Source organism: Lutra lutra, chromosome 1, assembly GCF_902655055.1.
Source record: "Lutra lutra chromosome 1, mLutLut1.2, whole genome shotgun sequence".
Lineage (NCBI taxonomy): Eukaryota > Metazoa > Chordata > Mammalia > Carnivora > Mustelidae > Lutra > Lutra lutra.
Window position 1 is genome coordinate 104,747,831 of NC_062278.1, and position 16,421 is coordinate 104,764,251.

Sequence of the window (16,421 nt, forward strand, 5' to 3'; positions counted from 1 at the left end):
TATGAAACTAGAAGTCAACCATAAGAAAAAATCTGAAAAGACCACAAAAACGCAGAGGTTAAATAACCTGGTACTAAGCAATGAATGGGTTAACCAGGAAATTGAAGAAGAAACTTAAAAAATACATGGAAACAAATAAAAATGAAACATAACAGTCCAAAAACTTTGGGATGCAGCAAAAGCAGTCATAAGAGGGAAGTATATAGCAATACATGTCTCCCTCAAGGAACTAGAAAAATCTCAAATAAACAACTTAACCTTACCTAAAGGAGCTTAAAAAAAAAAAAAAAAAGAACAGCAAAGTCCAAAGTCAGTAAAAGGAAGGAAATAATAAAGATTAGAGCAGAAATCAATGATAAGGAAACTAAAAAAAAAAAACAATAGAACATATCAATGAAGACAAAAGTCAGTTTTTTGAAAAAAAATAAGTAAAATTGATCATCCTCTAGTCAGACTTATCAAAAAAAAGAGAATAGACCTAAATATGTAAAATCACAAATGACAGTAGGGAAATCAAAACTAACAACACAGAAATACAAACAATTATAAGAGAATATATGAAAAACAATATGCTAACAAATTGGACAGCCTAGAAGAAATGGATAAATTTCTGGGAACATAAATTCCCAAAACTGAAACAGGAAGAAATAAAAAATCTGAACACACGAATAATCAGCAAGAAATTGAATCAGAAAACTTCCAACAAGCAAAACTCCAGGACCAGATGGCTTCAAAAGTGAATTCTACCAAGCATTTAAAGAAGAGTTAATACCTACTCTTCTTAAACTATTCCAAAAAATAGAAAAAGAAGGAAAATTTCCAAATTCATTCTATGAGGCCAGCTTTATCCTGACACCAAAACCTAATAAAGACACTCCTGGGGCGCCTGGGTGGCTCAGTGGGTTAAGCCGCTGCCTTCGGCTCGGGTCATGATCTCAGGGTCCTGGGATCGAGCCCCGCATCGGGCTCTCTGCTCGGCAGGGAGCCTGCTTCCTCCTCTCTCTCTCTGCCTGCCTCTCTCTCTGCCTGCTTGTGATCTCTCTCTGTCAAATAAATAAATAAAATCTTAAAAAAAAAAAAGACACTCCAGAAAAAGTGAACTACAGACCAATATCTCTGATGAACATATACACAAAAATCCTCAACAAAATACTAGCAAACTGAATCTAGCAATATATTTAAGAAGCATTCACCATGATCAAGTTGGATTTATTCCCAGGATGTAAGGGTGGTTAAATATTTGCAAAATCAATCAATATGATACATCACATCAATAAGAGAAGGGATAATAACCATATGATCATTTCAACAGTTACAGAAAAAGCATTTGACAAAGTACAGTTCCATCTATAATGAAAACCCTCAACAAAGTAGGTTTAAAGAAAATATACCTCAACATAATAAAGGCCATATATGAAAAACCCAGAGCTAATATCATCCTAAATGAAGAAAAACTGATAGGTTTTTTTTCAACGGTCAGGAACAAGGAAGGGATGTCCACTCACCAGTTTTATTCAACAAAGGACCAGAAGCCCTAGCCACAGCAGTCAGACAACAAAAAGAAATAAAAGGCATCCAAATTAGTAAGGAAGTAAAACTTTCACTGTTTGCAGAAGACATAATACTATATACAGAAAACTGTAAAGACTCCACCAAAAAACCGCTAGAATTGATAAACAGATTCAGTAACATCACAGGATACAAAATCAACATACTGAAATCTGTTGCATTTCTATATACCAGTAATGAAGCAGTAGAAAGAGAAATTAAAGACTCAATCCCATTTACAACTGCACCAAAATAATACCTAGGAATAAACCTAACCAAAGAGATGGAAGACCTGTACTTTGAAAACTATAAAACATTAATGAAAGAAATTGAAGATGACACAAAGAAAAGACATTCCACGCTCATGGACTGGAAGAACAAATATTGTTAAAGTGTCTGTACTACCCAAAGTAATCTACACACCAATGTAATCTCTGTCAAAATATCAACAGGATTTTTCAGAGGTGAAACCCTAAAATTTGTATGGAACCACAAAAGACCCTGAATAGCCAAAGCAAACTTGAAAAAGCAAAGCAGAAGGCATCACAAGTCCAGACTTCAAGTTATATCACAAAGCTGTAGTAACTGATACTGGCATTATGGTACTGGCATAAAAATAGACACATAGATCAATAGAAAAGAATAGAAAACCCAGAAATAAAGAATAGTTTCCAGCTTCAAAAATGCTGGCAAGAATATCTGATGGGAAAAAGAAAACAAATGGTATCGGGAAAACTGGACAACAACATGCAAAAGAAAGAAACTGAACCACTTTCTTATACTGTCACAAAAATAAATTCGAAATGGATGAAAGACCTAAATGTGAGGCAGGAACCCATCAAAATCCTAGAAGAGAACACAGGTAGGAACTTCTTTCACTTTTGCATAGTAACTTCTCACTAGATACATTTCTGCAGGCAAGGGAAACAAAAGCAAAAATAAACTATTGGGACTACATCAAAAGAAAAATATTCCCCAAAGTGAAGGAAACAATCAACAAAACTAAATGGCAACCTATGGAATGGGAGGTCTTTGGAAATGACATATCTGATAAAGTGTTAGTATCCCAAATTCATAAAAAACTTAAAAACTCAATATGCAATGGGAACCTGAGTGCCTCTGTGGGTTACGCATCTGACTTTTGATATCAGCTCAGGTGTTGATCTCAGAATAGTGAATTCAAGCCACACACCGGGCTCCGCTCTGGGTGTGCAGCCTACTTAAAACAAAGCAAAACAAAAATACTCTCAACACCCAAAAAACAAATGATTCAATGAAAAGTTGGGTAGAAGACATGAATATACATTTTTTCAAAGAAGATATACACATGGCCAATAGACACATGAAAAGATGCTCAACATCACTTATCATCAGGGAAATGTAAATTAAAACTACAATGACATATCACTTCACACCTGTCAGAATAGCTAAAATCAACAACACAAGAAAAAACAGGTGCTGGTCAGAATATGGAGAAAAGGGAACACTCTTGCACCATTTGTGCAAATGCTAACTGGTGCAGCCACTATTGAAAACAATATGGAGGTTCCTCAAAAAGTTAAAAATAGAACCACCTTATGATCCAGCAATCACTACTGGGTATTTATCCCAATAATATAAATATACTAATTCAAAGATATACATGCACCCTGATGTTTATAGCAGCATTATCTATAACAGCGAAATTATGAAAACAGACCAAATGTCCATGAATTGGACAATTGATGAATTGATAAAGAAGAAGTAGTATATATTTATATTGATTTATATGAATTTATTTAATATACATGATTATATATAGTTATATAATAAATATATTTATATATAAATAAAATACATATAATGGGATATTACTCAGCCATAAAAAAGAATGAAATTTTGTAATTTCTAATGACATAGATGAAGCTAGAGAGCATAATGCTAAGTGAAATAAGTCAGAGAAAGATAAAGACCATATGACTTCATATGTGGAATTTAAGAAACAAAACAAATGGGCAAAGAAGGGGGAAAAAAGAAAGGTAAACCAAAAAATGGACTCTTAACTATTGAGAACAAACTGGTGGTTACGGGAGGTTGCCAGAGGGGAGGTGGTTACCAGAGGGGGGGATGGGTGAAATAGATGATGGGGAATAAGAACTACACTTGCTGTGATGAGCACTGGGTGTTGTATGGAAGTGCTGAATCACTATATTGTACCCCTGAAACTAATATTACACTGTATATTAACTAAATGGAATTTAAATAAAAACTATATTTTTTCACTTTTTTGCCCATTTTTTAATTAGGTTATTTATCTTTTTTTATTATTGAGTTGTAAGAGCTCTTTTTTGTTGTTGTTAATGTTACATTAGTTACCATATGGTGCATCACTAGTTTTTGATGTAATGTTCCATGATTCATTGTTTGTGTATAACACCTAGTGCTCCATGAAATCTGTGCCCTCCTTAATACTCATCACTGGACTCACCCATCCCCACACCCACTCCCATCTAAAACCCTCAGTTTGATTCCCAGAGTCCATAGTGTCTCATGGTTCATCTCTCCCTCTGGTTCCCCCCACCCCCCGCTTCATTTTTCCCTTCCTTCTCCTAATGTCTTCCATGCTATTCCTTATGTTCTATAAATAAGTGAAACCATATGATAATTGACTATCTCTGCTTGACTTATTTCACTCAGCATAATCTCCTCCCAATTCCATCCATGTTGATGCAAAAGTTGGGTATTCATCCTTTCTGATGGTTGAGTAATATTCCATTGTATATATGGACCACATCTTCTTTATCCATTCGTCTGTTGAAGGACATCTCTACTCTTTCCACAGTTTAGCTATCATGGACATTGCTGATGCATGTACATCAGCAATGTCCATGATATTGGACATTGGGGGGCATGTACATGAACATTGGGGTGCATGTAACCCTTTTTTTCACTACATCTGTATCTTTGGGGTAAATGCCCAGCAGTGCAATTGCTGGGTCATAGGGTACTTCTATTTTTAACTTTTTGAGGAACCTCCACACTGTTTTCCAAAGTGGCTGCACCAACTTGCATTCCCACCAAGAGTGTAAGAGGGTTCCCCTTTCTCCACAACCTCTCCAACATTTATTTTTTTCTTGCCTTTTCAATTTTAGCCATTCTAACTTATGTAAGGTGGTATCTCAATGTGATTTTGAGTTAAATTTCCCTGATGGCTATTGATGATGAACATTTTTTTATGTGTCTGTTAGCCATTTATATGTCTATTTTGGAGAAGTATCTGTTCATGTCTTCTGCCCATTTTTTGACTTGATTATATGTTTTTTTTTTTTTTATATTGAGTTTGAGAAGTTCTTTGTAGATCTTGGAAATCAGCCTTTTATTTATAGTGTCATAAATAAAAACTCTAAAACAAATAAGTAAGAAGGAGTCCTGACCAGCCCTCTCACCATCTCTAGTGAAACAAGAGTTTTAAGAGGTTTACAACTACAAGGGTACCTAGGTGGCTCAGTTGGTTAAGTGGCTGACTTTGGCTCAGATCATGATCCTAGGGTCCTAGGATCAAGCCCTGCATCAGGTTCCCTGCTCCATGGGGAGCCTCCTTCTCCCTCTCCGTCTGCTTGCTCCTCCACCTGCTTGTATTCTCTCTCTCTCTCTCTCTCTGTCAAATAAATAAATAAATAGATTTACAACTATAAATTGGAAAGTCCTTAATATGGGAAACTTAAATATTGAAAATTTAAAACCTTTAAATTTAAAGCTAAAGGTGGTACAATAAAATTAAATAAGTAAGACTTTATTTTAGGTGGGGACTTCTTTAGCTGATTTTCCAAGTTGAATAGTTAAGTGGCTTTTTTTGGAGAGGAGATAGAAATGATAAGGGAAATCTGTATTCTAAGGTGGCTGACCAATCCAACAGGAGAATCTTAGTCCTGGGCCCAGGATCATTCCAGGTTTTCCCTTTTGCCCACCTGCCACAGGCACAATAGTACCACAGATAAGGAAGTGAAAGTGTATAAAAGACCCTCTGTTTGTGCTCAGGGGCTCAGGCCTTGGGAGGTCCTCTGAGCCCACCAGTGTTAAATAAACCTCCAATCCTCTAAGGTCTCCAAGTGTTGCTTGGTTCTTCTGTCAGGACCCAGTCCAGGTTCCAGAAATAGATTAATTTGTATGGGCTTTAATTTTTAAGGGAAGTATATATATATTAAGTAATTTATATTGCTAAATTAAATAGCACAGCCTGGATTTGCTTCACTGTCTCTATAATAGTTCTGAATACAGAGTACTCAATATAAAGTGACATTCTCTGGTTAGGTTGCTTGAGATCAATTAATCCTGGTCTCCGGGGGTGGGGGGAAGGCAATGTAATAGAAAATTACATTCAAGCATAATGATTGGATGTTTTCCAATCTGGAAATCAGTTTAACACAAACAATAAATCAACTACCACCATAGTGTTATGAGAAGATTTGATGTGGAGTGATGTGGAAGCTCACTCTCCATTGTCCAGACCCTTTAGTGAGCATCTTGGATTCCTGCCTTCTCCCAATGGGAAGGGCTGCACCTGAATTCAGCTCCTGGACTTGTGACTCTCTTCGCCCAAGAAGTCTGAAATTTCCCATAGATTCTATGCTCTCCAGGTGATGAGAAGCTAGATTTCACAGAAGTCTCCTGAAAATAGCTGTTATCTATATTAAGACTGTCTGCCACCCACATAGTCTGTTCCCCCTGCCATCCTATTCCCCCCACTGACAAGTTTGCTCTCATGTCTTTCCTGTAAGGAGGAAGGGTCCCTACCCTGGAATGTACCCTCCTACATTTTGCCCCCACCCAGCTTGATTACCTGGATGTGGGTCTGTATGCCCCTTCACATTGGATCTCAGATCTTTAAGTTTCCCAGTCAAGCCCTCTCCTTAACTTATACTAAGTGATATTGAAAATTTGGCCTTAGTTACCTTGTATAACAATCTTCTAAGGCACTTGTATACAAAGAATGGTGGCAGTCTGTGGTGAAGAGATCTATTCAATAACCACATTGGCATGGAAAGAATACAGATTATTTCCCTGTCATCATCTGCCCAACTACAGTTGATCCTCAGTATTCACAGATTCCATATTTGCAAATTCACCTACTCATTAAAATTTATTTGTAACCTGAAAATCAATGCTCACAATTCTCTCACGGTCATTTATGAACAGGCACAGAATGGAGAATAACTTGAGTTCACTAACACATACATTCCCAACTGAGGTAGGATGACCTCCTATTTCAGCTTTCTTACTGCAAACAACTTTCTTTTGGTCTATTTAGTGTCGCCTTTTTCACATTTTCGTGCTTTCTGTTGGTGATGTTGCTGTTTAAAATGGCCCCCAAACATAGTGCTGAAGTGCAATCTAATGTTCCTAAGCGCAAAAGGCTATGATGTGCTTTACATTATTTGATAAGCTTCCTTCAGGAGTGACTTATAGTGATGTTGGCCAAGAATTAATGAATCAACAAAATAGTACTTGGGAAAAAAATGGGAAATTTGCTGATCTATACCTGAGGCCCTCTGGAAGTGCTTAGGTAACACCTATAGTGTACGATGAACCTATGGAAAACATGGTAGAGCAAATACAATTGTGGATTCATCAGATGACAACTAATTAAAAAAGCATAGCAGATAGCACTGTTGCAAGATTCAAAGCCAAAGAAATTTATGGTCATGTTACCCAGGGTCAAGACAATATTAAACCCTACTTAGCTAGTGCTGCCCGCTTAAATGTTTCAAAAGGCAATAGAGTGGAGGCACCTGGGTGGCTCAGTCGTTAAGTGTCTGCCTTCTGCTCAGGTCATGATCCCAAGGTCCTGGGATTCAGCCCCACACCACACTCTCTGCTCAGCAGAAAGCCTGCTTCTCCCTTTCCCACTCCCCCTGCTTGTGTTCCCTCTCTTGCTATGTCTCTCTCTGTCAAATAAATAAAATCTTTTTTTAATAAAAGCAATAGAGTGAAATTTTTTAAAGTTCCAGGAAAACAGGTTCTGCAGACCAGAAAGCTGCAAAAGAATTTTTCAAATACCTGCTAGGTGTTATAAAAAAAAAAAAAAAAAAAAGAGTTATGTGGAAGAGCAGGTTGGCAATGTCTATGAGACTGACTTGTTTTAAAAGGATTTGGCAAATTAACCTAATAAAGCAAATGGGATTTCAGCTGACAAAAATGCTGTGACCAAAGGCTCACAGAAACTTAACCCTGTATTTCCTATAGGAGGAATAGTTCAATATTAACTAATTTAGTGTTTGTGGCAACTTTATTGAACATTACTACACAAGTAAGGAGATTAGACTGTATTAGGGTCAATGCAGTAGGAATGTTTTTCATTTAAATGGAGAGTTGTTGAAATGATCAATGTTTGAGGATCAGCAGAAACAGAAAGACGCTGACTGTAGTCTTTATGGAAGAAGAGCATGCCATCAACTCTTGAGTTCTCCTTTCCCCACCCCCGCAATCACCCCACCCCTGCTTTCTGTTAATGAGTATTTCTCAACTCTCTGACACTCAGAGGGAGCTGGGCCTATTGCAGGTAGTCATTAATAGCAAGTAATTTTCTGAGGATGTAAAGATCTTCCTGAACTAGTGAAATGTTATACTCAGTATGAGGTGTCTTATGCAGGAAAGTCGAATAAATGTATGTCAGGCTCTCTCTCTCTCTTTCCCTCTCTCTCTCTCTCTCTCTCACACACACACACAAACACACACACAAATATATATCATATACATACGTAGGCTGTTAAGGTAGAAACACACACACACACACACACACACATCATATCAGCCTAACAACCCCACACATACAACCAATGAGTCAACAAAGAAGTAAAAATGAAATAAAAAAATACCTTGGGACAAATGAATATGAAAATGGAACAGTTCAAAATCTTTGGAAAATGGCAAGAACAGTTCTTTTTTTTTTTAAGATTTTATTTATTTGACAGACAGAGATCACAAGCAGGCAGAGAGGCAGGCAGAGAGAGAGGAAAGGAAGCAGGCTCCCTGCTGAGCAGAGAGCCCCATGTAGGGCTCTATCCCAGGACCCCAGGACCATGACCTGAGCCAAAGGCAGAGGCTTTAACCCACTGAGCCACCCAGGCGCCACACAAGAACAGTTCTGAGAAGGAAATTTATTGCAATTCAGGCCTACCTCATGAAACAAATCTCAAATAATGGCCTTATACATAAAAAACTAAAAAGAACAAAGCCTGATGCTATTGGAAGGAAGGAACTATAATGATCAGAGCATAAATAAATGAAACAGAGACTAAAAAACAATAGGGGGTATCAATTAAAACAGGAACCTGTTCTTCAAAGAGATAAACAAAACTGATAAACCTTTAACCAGACTCGTCAAGAAAAAAAAGTTATAAAATAAATAAGTCATAAGGATGAAAAATACAGCATAGAAAATATAGTCAATATTTTATTACTTTGTATGGTGGCAGATACTAACAACACTTACCATGTAAGCATTTTATAATCTATGTAATTGTTAATTCACTATGTTGTACACTTAAAATTAATATAATATTGTATGTCAAGTATACCTAAAATTTTTTTAATTTTTGAAAAAGATAGTGATGTTTGCAGATAAATCTATAGGTGTAGTTATGGAAATTTCTGGAAGTTTTTTTTTTTTTTTACTGCTTTTCTTTTCTTAGTGTAAGAGGAAATATAGCTGTTATTTTTCTTACTAAATCAACATTTATATTCTCTCTTAGATTAGTGATATTTATACAGTTAGATTTATATTAAGCTCTATCTTGGTAAATATATAATGACACAATGCAATATTGTGTTTTCAGAATTCTTTTTTTAAACAGGCTTTGAAATTCTTGTACAAGTACTAGCATTAAAATTATTTGAAGCAGTTTGATTTTTAAAGTACCTAAATGTCAGTGGAATTGGAAAGTGTGTCAGCCCCAGTTATAGTCCATAGGCTCTTGGACAATTTGTCGATGTCAGAATTTGAGCACCTATTGACAGTTGTCTCTATGCTGTTATGTTTTTATTTATTTATTTTTTGCATTCTTTTTTTAAAATTTTATTTTATTTTTTTCAGTGTTCCAAGATTCATTGTTTATGCACCAAACCCAGTGCTCCATGCAATACATGCCCTCCTTAATACCCACCACCAGGCCCCTCCCAACCCCCTATCCCCCTCCCCTCCAAAACCCTCAGTTTCTTTCTCAGAGTCCAGAGTTTCTCATGGTTCATCTCCCCCTCCAATTTCCCCCAACTCACTTCTCCTCCCCTTCACCCAATGTCCTCTGTGTTATTCCTTATGCTCCACAAGTTAAGTGAAACCATATGGTAATTGACTCTCTCTACTTGACTTATTTCACTCAGCAGAGTCTCCCCCAGTCCCATCCATGTTAATACAAAAGTTGGGTATTCAACCTTTCTGATGGAGGCATAATACTCCATTGTATATATAGATCATATCTTCTTTATCCATTTGTCCATTGAAGAGCATCTTGGCTCTTTCCACAGTTTGGCGATTGTGGCCATTGCTGCTATGAACATTGGGGTACAGATGGGCCTTCTGTTCACTACATCTGAATCTTTGGGGTAAATACCCAGCAGTGCAATTGCAGGGTCAAAGGAAAGCTCTATTTTTAATTTAAGGAATTTCCACACTGTTTTCCAAAGTGGCTGCACCAACTTGCATTCCCACCAACAGTATAAGAGGGTTCCCCTTTCTCCACATCCTCTCCAACACATGTTGTTTACTGTCTTGTTAATTTTGGCCATTCTAACTGGTATAAGGTGGTATCTCAACGTGGTTTTAATTTGAATCTCCCTAATCTGACTAATGATGATGAACATTTTTTCATGTGTCTGTTAGCCATTTGTATGTCTTCTTTGGAGAAGTGTCTGTTCATGTCTTTTGTCCATTTTTTGACATCATTATCTGTTTTGTGTGTGTTGAGTTTGAGGAGTTCTTTATAGATCTTGGGATTTCATCAAGATCAAAAGCTTCTGCATAGCAAAGTAAACAGTTAACAAAACAAAGAGGCAACCCACAGAATGGAGAAGATATTCGCAAATGACACTACAGACAAAGGACTGATAGCCATTATGCTTTTAAAGATTACATTATGCTACAGTGTATTCAATTCCCTCAAGCAAGAAATAGGATGGCTTCCTATAGGTAAAAATATTTATTTTCACATTCAAATTGATCATTTCTGTCTCCCATCCTTGCCTTTTACTGGTTTTCAATTATAGATGTGGTGTTAAGGAATGAATAGTAATTTTAGGCCTGCATATAAAGTAGAATATGGAGGCAAATAGAGTTTGCTAAAACTTCATTGTTAATTGAGTACTGACATTTGATAGAGTTTTACTAGTTTTACACTGACTGTTAATAGCCATGAGAATAGCTTATCCTCGAAATGTAACAAGGCATTTCTCAGAGGGGGAAAAAAAAAGAGGAAAATAGAACTAATCATTCTTTTGGGTACAGTTGGATAATCCTAGTACCATAAGGCAGGAAAGGAGACAAATAATATGAACTGTATTATACAAAATAAAATCTGGGACAGAAAAAACTGATTAAACAATCTCAAAAAATATGGAGCCAGTCTCACATATCTCTTTACCTTTTAATCTTTCAACACTGTTATGCTGTTTGGTAAGTGTTTAGTGAAGGAGAGATTACTAGGCAGGAGTAAAACTGTTCTGCACAAATAACATTCTGGACTTTAAATACCTTAATTTAAAGAAAAAGGTCATGGTTTTTCTATCCACTTATTTATTCTTCCATAGCCCTCTCAATGAGATTGTAATTCACGGTTGAAAGGAGTTATCAGATTGAAGACTTAAAAGACCAAAAAAAAAAAAAAAAATAAGTCAACAATAGCAATGAAAAATTACAATTTACAAATCATTATTCTACGAAAACTGCACTAAAATTTTATGTAATTATGCACATTGCACTTTACAATCAAGTGGATTTGGCCACTATGTCATCATTATTTATTCATTTTCAAGTAAACATCATGCACAATGACAAACTACTTTTAATTATTATAACTCTGAAAGTATTTAAATTATTAAAATATATTTATTAATATAAAGTATTTTGATAAAAAATAATCTACTATTCTTATAAGGATATAGACAATAAAAAGCAATACATATCCATTAGTACCCAGGTTATATTACAAACTTATATTGCATTAACAAGCCAAAATCTGAAAATTTCCATAATAATGAATTTTTCATATCTATAACTTAGAAATTTAAAGCATAACACTAAATAATTTTTGGTTAAAGAGGAAATTTAAATGAAAATTATGAACTGTATAGAATGAGCAACAATTATATCATTACATATTGAAACCTGTGGGATATTGCCAAAGTAATACTTAGAGGGATATTTATAAGCAAAAATAAATTTATTTATTTATTTATTTATTTATTTATTTATTTATAAAGATTTTATTTATTTGGCAGAGAGAAATCACAAGCAGGCAGAGTGGTAGGCAGAGGGAGAAGCAGGCTCCTTGCTGAGCAGAAAGCCTGACATGGTACTCCATCTCAGAACACTGGGATCATGACCTGAGCCATAAGCAGACACTTAACCAACTGAGCCACCCAGGCACCCCTAATATGTATTTATTATTAAACAAGAAGAAGTGAGAGTAAATGGCATAAGCTTTTGATTTAATAAACACACATACAAAATAAACCAGACAAACCAAATATTAGACACAGAGATTCATCACCAGATTCCCCCTAAAGGAGAGACTTTTTTATGCAGAGACAGAAGGAAAGTATGGAGAGCAGGCAGCCTCTGGCTGCCAGCTTCTCTAGGGTCCACCTCACCTGAAAGACCCCTCTTTGTTTGAGGCCACATTTTCTAGAGTAGCCTGCACCTGGTAACTCAAGACCCATTTGATCCAATGAGGACCAGCTCTAATGGGCAATTCTTAACTTCAGAGCTCCCTGGCAGATTGGTCAAGACTGCTGAGCCTGCAGAGCAGTTCTATTCCTCCCTCTGCACAGTTCTACTGCATCTCCCTGCATTTCACAACAGAGAACAAATAACAGAATAAAAAGTTGAGTCTTTATAAAATAAAAATTTAAAACATAAAATGAAATAGATAAAATTTAAGTAAACCTGACCAAATTTAGATAGTACACAAGTAAACAACATCAAGAATTAAAATGGGGACAAAATTACAGATACTGATATAGTCAACTTGATACTAACATATTTTATAAACTAAAAAGAAAAAAAAGGACTAAAATTGTCAGGAGGACTCAGTTTAGGAAAGAATAATGGATCAATAAACATAAAAGTTGCTGATCTAATCCCCCCAAAAAGGTATTGGGCCCAGACAGGGTGAGTTCTATCAAACCTTAAAAAAAAAACACAAACTGGGGCGCCTGGGTGGCTCAGTGGGTTAAGCCGCTGCCTTCGGCTCAGGTCATGATCCCAGGTCCTGGGTTCGAGCCCCACATCGGGCTTTCTGCTCAGCAGGGAGCCTGCTTCCTCCTCTCTCTCTGCCTGCCTCTCTGCCTACTTGTGATTTCTCTCTGTCAAATAAATAAATAAAATCTTTAAAAAAAAAAAAACACAAACTATTTTGAATCATAGAAAAAGATGCTCCCCAATTCATTTCTGAGACAAGAATAATCCTGTTACTAAACTAGATAAAGACACCACAGGTAAAGACAAGTCTCATGAAGGTAGATACAAACTTCTAAAATCAAACATTAACAAATGAATATAACAGTCAGTGAAAGAATCATAAACAATAACCAACTAGATTTTACCCCATAATTGCAAGGATAATTTAACATTACAGAATTGATCAAGAAATACACTATATTAAAAGTTGATAGAATTCAATATCCAAACTCTGAATCACATTTTAGTGTAGATAGAGGGTAACCATCAGAAATTTCAGCAAACATTCATTTTATACTGAAACTTTAAGACATCCCATTAAAGCCAGGAGTAAGGCCAGGATGACACAGCCATTCTACTCTCCAACACTGTAACATAAGCTCCAGCTAATGTAATAAGATCTGTAGCAGGAATGAATAAATACATAAGTGAAGAAACAGAAGAGGTATAAAGATTTGGAAAGAAATAGACAAAACTGTCAATTTCTGCAAAAAACACAATGGTCAATACAGGAAACACAAGAGAATCAAAGACAAACTTACAATAGTCAGAGAAACGATAAAATACCTAGGAAGAAACCTAACAGGAAATCCACGACATTAATAGAGAAAACAAAAAAAAACTTTTCTGAAATATATAAATCAGTTGCTAAATGGAAATACAACATATTCAGAGGTAGGAGGGTCCCTTAGTAGAAAGATATCAATACTCCCAGGATTAAATTATTAATTCAATGCTCTCAAAATATTGTAAGACTTTTCACCAAGTTTTTGACAAACTTTTTTAAATGCATAATGAATACAAAAAGCCATAATTATTATTTTGTTATTTAATTTTTTAAATTAACATATAATGTATTATTAGCCCCAGGGGTACAGGTCTGTGAATTGCCAGGTTTACACACTTCACAGCACTCACCATAGCACATACCCTCCCCAATGTCCATAACCCCACCACCCTCTCCCTACCTCCCTCCCCACAGCAACTCTGTTTGTTTTGTGAGATTAAGAGTCTCTTATGGCTTGTCTCCCTTCCGATCCCATCTTGTTTCATTTATTCTTTTCCTACCCCCCAAACCCTTCACATTGCATCTCCACTTCCTCATATCTGGGAGATCATATGATAGTTGTCTTTCTCTGATTGACTTAATTCGCTAAGCATAATACCCTCTAGTTCCATCCATGTTGTTGCAAAGGCCATAATTATTTTTAATAAAAATAAGGGAGATATTTATTTACACAAGCTAGATATCAAGACAATTTTTTTAAATTTATTTGACAGACAGAGATCACAAGTAGGCAGAGAGGCAGGCAGAGAGAGAGAGAGAGGAGAAAGCAGGCTTCCCACCAAGCAGAGAGCCGGACACAGGGCTCGATCCCAGGACCCTGGGATCGTGACCTAAGCTGAAGGCAGAGGCTTTAACCCACGGAGCCACCCAGGTGCCCCTCAAGACAAATTCTTAAAGTAACTAATATAATATTGTCTTGGTGCAGGAACAAATCAACAGAACACAACGGAGCGTCCTGAAATAACCGTTTTGTAAATAAGAGAATAGAAAATGTGATAAAGGTGGTACCCTCAAATTATGTTAATTCCTGACCTCATAATTTTCTTCCAAATATGAAAATTTGAGAGAAAGCTATAGGTAAATATGTTTATGATTATGAGATAGGTGATATTTGCCATACACAGGAAAAAAGATCCAAAAGTTATAAAATGATTATATACACACACACATATATTTAAGACTTTTTTATTTACTTGAGGTGGGGTGGAGAGGTGCAGAGGAAGAGGGAGAAAGAGTCTGAAGGAGACTCCGTGCTGAGCTCAGAGCCCAGCACAAAGCTGGCTCTCATTGCCTTGAGATTACAACCTGAGCTGAAACCAAGAGTCAGAGGCTTAACCAACTGTGCCACCTAGATGCCCCAAAATGACTATATACTTTGAAAGCATAAACAAGGTAAAAAAACTAAAAGTAAATATTTACAACATTTAACAGCCTAAGGATTAGTATCCTGGGTATATAAAGAACTTTAAATCAAAAAGACCAAAGAGATCCCCTAAAATGAGGAGTTCACAGAACACAAAACATAAATAGCAATGCACGTGAAAGAAAAAAAAAATCCCAATCCCAATGGTAAGCACTGAAATGCATATTAAAACAACTCACCAAGAGGAGGAGTCAAGATGGTGGAGAAGTAGCAGGCTGAGACTACTTCGGGTAGCGGAAGATCAGCTAAATAGCTTATCTAAAGATTGCAAACACCTATAAATCCAACGGGAGATTGAAGAGACGAAGAACAGCAATTCTAGAAAGAGAAAATCAACCACTATCTGAAAGGTAGGACTGGCGGAAAGGTGAATCCAAAGCGACGGGAAGATAGACCGCGGGGGGAGGGGCCGGCTCCCGGTGAGCGGCGGAGCAACAGAGCAAAATCAGGACTTTTAAAAGTCTGTTCCGCTGAGGGACATCGCTCCAGAGGCTTAACTGGGGTGAAGCCCAGGCAGGGTCAGCGCGGCCTCAGGTCCCGCAGGGTCGCAGAAGGATCGGGGGTGTCTGAGTGTCGCAGAGCTTACCAGTATTAGAACGGGGAAGCCGGCTACAGAGACAGAGCCGAGGAGTGACTCTCAGCTCGGGGTTGCCTTGAACCGGTCGCAGGCTCGGTCAGCTCGGAGCGCGGCCGGAGGCCAGGGTGACGGGAGTCATTGGGCGCTGTTCTCTGGGGGCGCACTGAGGAGAGGGGCCCCGGGCTCTCGACTCCTCCGGGCGAGAGACCGGGAGGCCGCCATCTTCATTCCCGCTCTCCGGAACTCTACGGAAAGCACTCAGGGAACAAAAGCTCCCGAAAGCAAACCCGAGCGGATTACTCAGCGCGGCCCCGGGTAAGGGCGGTGCAACTCCGCCTGGGGCAAAGACGCTTGAGAATCACTGCAACAGGCCCCTCCCCCAGAAGATCAATGGGAAACCCAGCCAGGACCAAGTTCACCTACCAAGGAGAGCAGCGGAATTCCAGAGGAGAAGAAAGCAAAGCACGGAACTCATGGCTTTCTCCCCATGATTTTTAAGCCTTGCAGTTAATTTTTTTTTTCTTTTTCAATTTTTTTTCTTTTTCTCTTCTTCTGCTAATTTTTTTTTAACTTTTACCGTTTTCTTTTTTAACGTTTTTTAAATAGTTTATCTAATATATATATATTTTTTTCCTCTTTTTATATTTTTTCTTTA